Source organism: Arachis hypogaea, chromosome 1 (genome assembly GCF_003086295.3).
Source record: "Arachis hypogaea cultivar Tifrunner chromosome 1, arahy.Tifrunner.gnm2.J5K5, whole genome shotgun sequence".
NCBI classification, from domain to species: domain Eukaryota; kingdom Viridiplantae; phylum Streptophyta; class Magnoliopsida; order Fabales; family Fabaceae; genus Arachis; species Arachis hypogaea.
This window is the reverse complement of record NC_092036.1, coordinates 42,590,115-42,597,168: the sequence shown is the minus strand read 5'-3', so window position 1 is coordinate 42,597,168 and position 7,054 is coordinate 42,590,115. Positions and strand designations below refer to the sequence as shown.

Below are 7,054 nucleotides of genomic sequence, written 5' to 3'. Positions count from 1 at the left end.
CAGCAGTCCTTTGTCAGCCTCCTTATCAGAGTTTTGCTCAGGTCCCTTAATTTCAGCCAGAAATTACCTGAAATCACATATAAATACACAAACTCATAGTAAAGTCCAAAAATGTGAATTTAGCATAAAAACTAATGAAAACATCCCTAAAAGTAGCTAGATTACACTAAAAACTATCTAAAAACAATGCCAAAAAGCGTATAAATTATCCGCTCATCACAACACCAAACTTAAATTGTTGCTTGTCCCCAAGCAACTGAAAATCAATTAGGATAAAAATAAGAGAATATACTATAAATTCCAAAATATCAATGAATATTAATTCTAATTAGATGAGCGGGACTTGTAGCTTTTTGCTTCTGAACAGTTTTGGCATCTCACTTTCTCCTTTGAAGTTTAGAATGGTTGGCATCTATAGGAACTTAGAATTTCAGATAGTGTTATTGATTTTCCTAGTTATGTTTGTTGATTCTTGAACACAGCTACTTTTATGAGTCTTGGCCGTGGCCCTAAGCACTTTATTTTCCAGTATTACCACCAGATACATAAATGCCACAGACACATAGCTGGGTGAACCTTTTTAGATCATGACTTAGCTTTGCTAAAGTCCCCAGCTAGAGATGTCCAGAGTTCTTAAGCACACTCTTTTTGCTTTGGATCACGACTTTAACCACTCAGTCTCAAACTTTTCACTTGGACCTGCATGCCACAAGCACAAGGTTAGTGACAGCTTGATTTAGCCGCTTAGGCCTGGATTTTATTTTCTTGGGCCTTTCTATCCATTGATGCTCAAAGCCTTGGATCCTTTTTACCCTTGCCTTTTGGTTTTAAGGGCTTGTGATGCAATATATCAAACAGTTAGTGGGGTTAGTGAACTGAATTGTAAATAGCAAAGAAAAACTAAGAAACAGGGGAGGGGAAGAATTAAACGAAGACGGAAAACAAATTAACCAAACAGAAAATTAAATCAAACAAAATACAATTGCTCAATCTAGTGATCCTCTAATGTAATCATTGTCGATGCACAATCAATCCCCGGCAACGGCGCCATAAACTTGATCGGGGTAAAACTTGTCTCTCAACAAATTCCCATTCGGCAAGTGTACCGAATTTGTCGTCAAGTAAAAACTCACAATAGAGTGAGGTCGAATCCCACAGGGATTGATTGATCAAGCAACTTTAATTAGAGGAATGATCTAGTTGAGCGAATCCATGAATAGAGTTGATAATTGCAGAAATTAAAATGGCGAGAAAGTAAATGACTGAAAGTAAATAGCAGAATTGTAAATGGGAATGGGGGAATTGCTCATAAAAGTAAATTGCAGAAAATAAAGAGAATGGGTAAGATCAGAAATGGGGAGTTCATTGGGCTTAGGAGATGTTGCATTCTCCGGATCAATTTCATTTTCATCTCTTCCTCAATCAATGCACTCATTGATCTCCTTGGCAATCTTAAGTGATTGAATCACAATTTCTTGCAATTCAATCTCTCAAATCTTGATCAATAGCCAATTCCTTGGTCAATTGCTCATGAGAAGAGATGAAGTGTGGTCACTGATTATACCACATGCACTTCCCAAATCAAATGCTTAGAGGGTTATAGCCACATACCCATCCACACTCAATTTGGTCCAGCATGAGAAAGCATTTCTAGCTAATCTCTTCATTCCTCTTTCAAGGATCCGAAGAGATCCATGTTTGAATAGCTTCTTTTCCAAGATAACTATCCAATTGGATGAAGATCGAAAACTTTCAAGTAAAATCAAAAGGAAAGATAGAAGAAGAATAAGAAAATTAGTATTGATCCATCAAATTACAACAGAGCTCCCTAACCCAATGAAAGGGGTTTAGTTGTTCATAGCTCTAGAAATCAAAATCAAAGATGGAGAATACATGATAAAGCTAGAAGTGCAAAGAAAGTAAATACAAAGAGTAGTTCTCTTTCCTAGCTCCTCCCCCAAAAGCTCCTCTCTATTTCAAAACTACTCATATATATACTACTCTTCTCAGCTTCTAGTTAGCTCTTCAAGTCTTGGGCCTCTGGATCTTTGAGCTTGAAGCAGTTCCTTTCTTCAATTGGGCTTGGCTTACTTGCAGAGAGAAAGTGTGAAGTGGGCAGAGACTTTAGCTTAAGACGTTAGGGGTGTTTAACATTTAGTGAAAATACAAGTTCGAGAACGTTAGTGACACTTAACATTGTCACTAACGTTGCCATGCACCCCTTTGCCTCATGTTAAAGCCCACGTTAACTGGGTTAACGTGGCTTTTAACTTTGCCTTGCTAGCCTTCGAGAACGTTAGTGACACTCAACATTGTCACTAACGTTCAAGTGTGCCCCTTCTTGCTTCACGTTAAAGCTCACGTTAACTAGGTTAACGTGGCTTCGAACGTGGCTTTTGCTAACCTTCGAGAACGTTAGTGACACTCAACATTGTCACTAACGTTCAAGTGTGCCCCTAGGTCTCACGTTAGAGTCCACGTTAACTGGGTTAACGTGGCTTCTAACGTGTCCATTCTTAGCCATCCCAACGTTAGTGACAATGTTGAGTGTCACTAACATTGGCTCATTCTTCATTCCTCATCGTTAGCTTCCACGTTAACCAAGTTAACGTGGAGGTTAACGTGGCTTTTGGGGGTTGTGTGGTTGCTCCAACATTAGTGACAATGTTGAGTGTCACTAACGTTGTCGACAACCCTCCATCTCTTACGTTAGCTCCCACGTTAACCAAGTTAACGTGGGAGTTAACGTGGCTATTTGCACCTTAGGCCAACGTTAGTGACAATGATGAGTGTCACTAACGTTGGCTTCTCCTCCCCCTTTAACGTTAGAGGCCACGTTAACTAGGTTAACGTGGCTTCTAACGTGGCCATTTGTGAGCAATTGCCAATGTTAGTGACAATGTTAAGTGTCACTAACGTTGGCTCAACTTCTCTTCTCCACGTTAGAGTTCACGTGACTTTTTAACGTGGGCATTGATGGGTTTTGAGAGTGTTTTTGGCAATCACTTTCCTCCTTAACTTTGCAAGTTACCGCCCATTCCTTGCTTCCTTTGGTCCTGAAATCAAGCAATAGAGTGCATCAAAGTTCTAGTCCACGTCGTGGGTAATGCAATATACAATTTTGTCATTAAAATCATGCAAAATCCTCATGAAATAATGTAAAATGCACAATGTATGCTTGAATCAAGGTCTGAGTGAATATCTGCCCAAAACTAACTTATTTCCTAAGAAAATGCATGAAAATACCTAAAAACAGTAAAGAAAAGGTCAGTGAATCTGGCCAAAATGCCCTGGCATCAGCTATTGGATTTTTCTGCTTGCTTTTTCTTTTTCTTTCTAAATTTTTTTTCGCCATTTTTTTTCACAAGCTTTTGCTTTTTCATTGCTTTTTCTTGCTTCAAGAATCAATTTCATGATTTTTTCATATTATCAATAGCATTTTTCTTTGTTCATCATTCTTTCAAGAGCCAACAATTTTAACATTCATAAACAACAAGATCAAAATTATGCACTGTTCAAGCATTCATTCAGAAAATAAAAAGTATTGTCACCACGTCAATATAATTAAACTAAATTCAAGGATAATTTCAAAATTTATGTACTTCTTGTTCTTTTGAATTAGAAACATTTTTCATTTAAGAGAGGTGAAGGATTTATGGAATTATTCATAGCCTTAAGACATAGTTACTACATACTAATGATCATGAAGTAAAGACACAAAACATAAACACACATAAAACATAAAAACCGAAAAACAGAAAAAAATAAGAACAAGGAATGAGTCCACCTTAGTGATGGTGGCACCTTTTTGAAGGACTAATGGTGCTTTTTGAGCTCCTTTATGTCTCTTCCTTGCCTCTGTTGCTTGATCCCTAGTGATTTTGCTGCTCTTATCCTTAGTTACTCCCAATAGTTGTGTGGAGGAAAATGTATCCCCTGAGGTATCTCAGAAATTTCTTGATGAGGGAATTCCTCATGCTCTCTTGATGTGTAGTCAAATGCTCTTCTACTGAGCTATGGACCCTTGAGATGAATCTCTCCATCTCCCATGACTCGGAGGTGGAAAAAAAATTTTTTTGTCTTTCCTTTTCTCTTTTTTTTTTGAGGTTTATCTGGCCTTAGGTGCCATCAATGGTTATGGAAAAACAAAAAAGCTATGCTTTTACCATACCAAACTTAGAATGTTGCTCGCCCTCGAGCAAAGAAAAAAGAATGGAAGGAGAAGAAAATATGGAGGAGAGGGAGAGATGTGTATGTTGCGGCCATATAGGTGGGATTGGGTGGGAAAGAGATAGATGGATGTGAGTGGTGAAGAGGTGATGGGGAAGAGAGATTGAGGTGATTGGTGAAGAAGAGAGAAGGTGAGTTGAGGTAGGTGGGGATCCTGTGGGTTCCACAGATCCTGAGGTGTCAAGGATTTTCATCCCTGCACCAATGAGGCGTGTAAAATGCCCTCTACATGCAATCCTGGCATTTAACACCAGATTGGTGCTTGTTTCTAGCGTTAAACGCCAGCTCTAAGCTTGTTCTGGGCGTTCAACGCCCATCTGCAGCATGTTTCTAGCATTGAACGCCAGCTTTCCTCAGTGTGCAATCCTGGCATTTAAACGCCAGATTGCTGCATGTTTCTGGCATTCAGCGCCAGATCTATGCTCTGTTCTGGCGTTGAACGCCAGCCAGGTGCTCCTTACTGGCGTTTAAATGCCAGTAAGTCCTTCCTCCAAGGTGTGATTTTTCTTCTGCTGTTTTTTATTCTATTTTTAATTTTAATATTTTTTTCGTGACTCCACATGATCATGAACCTAATAAAATTTAAAAGAACAATGAAAATAAAATAAAATTAGATAAATAAAAATTGGGTTACCTCCCAATAAGTGCTTCTTTAATGTCAATAGCTTGACAGTGGGCTCTCTTGGAGCCACACAAGTGATCAGGTCAATGTTGTAGACTCCCAACACCAAACTTAGAGTTTGAATGTGGGGATTCAATACCAAACTTAGAGTTTGGCTGTGGCCTCCCAACACCAAACTTAGAGCTTGATTGTGGGGGCTTTGTTTGACTCTGTACTGAGAGAAGCTTTTCATGCTTCCTCTCCATTGTCAAAGAAGAAGGTCCTTGAGCCTTAAACACAAGGTAGTCCCCACTCAATTGAAAGACTAATTCTCCTCTGTTAACATCTATCACAGCTCCTGCTGTGGCTAGGAAAGGTTTTCCAAGGATGATGCATTCATCCTTCTCCTTCCTAATGTCTAAGATTATGAAATCAGCAGGGATGTAAAGACCTTCAACCTTTACCAACACATCCTCTACCAATCCATAAGCTTGTCTTACTGACTTGTCTGCCATTTGCAATGAGAATATGACAGGCTGTACCTCAATGATCCCCAGCTTCTCCATTACAGAGAGTGGCATAAGATTTATGCCTGACCCCAGATCACACAAAGCTTTTTCAAAGATCATGGAGCCTATGGTGCAGGGTATTACGAATTAGCCAGGATCTTATCTCTTTTGAGGTAAAGTTTGCTGAACCTATGTATCTAGTTCACTGATGAGCAAGGGAGGTTCACCTTCCCAAGTCTCATTACCAAATAACTTAGCATTCAGCTTCATGATAGCTCCTAAATATTGAGCAACTTGCTCTCCAGTTACATCTTCATCCTCTTCAGATGAAGAATAGTCTTCAGAGCTCATGAATGGTAGAAGGAGGTTTAATGAGATCTCTATAGTCTCTATATGAGCCTCAGATTCCCTTGGGTCCTCAATAGGGAACTCCTTCTTGCTTGAGAGACGTCCCATAAGGTCGTCCTCATTGGGATTCATGTCCTCTCCTTCCTCTCTAGGTTCAGCCATGTTGATTATATCAATGACCTTGCACTCTCTTTTTGGATTCTCTTCAGTATTGCTTGGGAGAGTACTAGGAGGAGTTTTAGTGATTTTCTTACTCAGTTGGCCCACTTGTGCCTCCAGATTTCTGATGGAGGACCTTGTTTCACTCATGAAACTTAAAGTGGCCTTAGACAGATTAGAGACTAACTTTGCTAAGTTAGAGGTACTCTGTTCATAATTCTCTGTCTGTTGCTGAGAAGATGATGGATAAGGCTTGATATTGCTAAGCCTATTTCTTTCGCCATTATTAAAGCCTTTTTAGGCTTTTGTTGATCCTTCCATGAGAAATTTGGATGATTTCTCCATGATGAATTATATGTGTTTCCATAAGGTTCACCCATGTAATTTACCTCTGCCATTGCAGGGTTCTCAGGATCATAAGCTTCTTCTTCAGAAGATGCCTCTTTAGTACTGTTGGATACATTTTGCCATCCATTCAGACTTTGAGAAATCATGTTGACTTGCTAAGTTGACATTTTGTTCTGATCCAATATGGCATTCAGAGCATCAATTTCAAGAACTCCCTTCCTTTGAGGCGTTCCATTATTCACGGAATTCCTCTCAGAAGCGTACATGAACTGGTTATTTGCAACCATGTCAATAAGTTCTTGAGCCTCTGCAGGCATTTTCTTTAGGTGAATAGATCCACTTGCAGAATGGTCCAGTGACATCTTAGAGAACTCAGATAGACCATAATAGAATATATCTATCATGGTCCATTCTGAAAACATGTCAGAAGGACATCTTTTGGTCATCTGCTTGTATCTTTCCCAAGCTTCATAGAGGGATTCACCATCTTTTTGTTTGAAGGTCTGAACATCCACTCTAAGCTTGCTCAGCTTTTGAGGAGGAAAGAATTTAGCCAAGAAGGCCGTGACCAGCTTATCCCAGGAGTCCAGGCTATCTTTATGTTGAAAGTCCAACCATGCTCTAGCTCTGTCTCTTACAGCAAAAGGGAAAAGCATGAGCCTGTAGACTTCAGGATCTACTCCATTAGTCTTAACAGTCTCACAGATCTACAAGAACTCAGTTAAGAACTGGTAGGGATCTTCTGATGGAAGTCCATGAAACTTGCAGTTCTGTTGCATTAGAGCAACTAATTGAGGTTTTAGCTCAAAATTATTTGCTCCAATGGCAGGAATTGAGATGCTTCTTCCATCAAAATTGG

General features: G+C 39.4%; 1 non-coding gene across 1 annotated transcript; it reads left to right on the top strand.

The window, feature by feature from the left end:
• The first annotated feature begins 6,615 nt into the window (after positions 1–6,615).
• LOC112716714 (small nucleolar RNA R71) lies at positions 6,616–6,719 on the top strand. The gene has a single exon (XR_003160451.1). It is a non-coding gene; the product is annotated as a small nucleolar RNA R71 (small nucleolar RNA).
• The last annotated feature ends 335 nt before the right edge of the window (positions 6,720–7,054 follow it).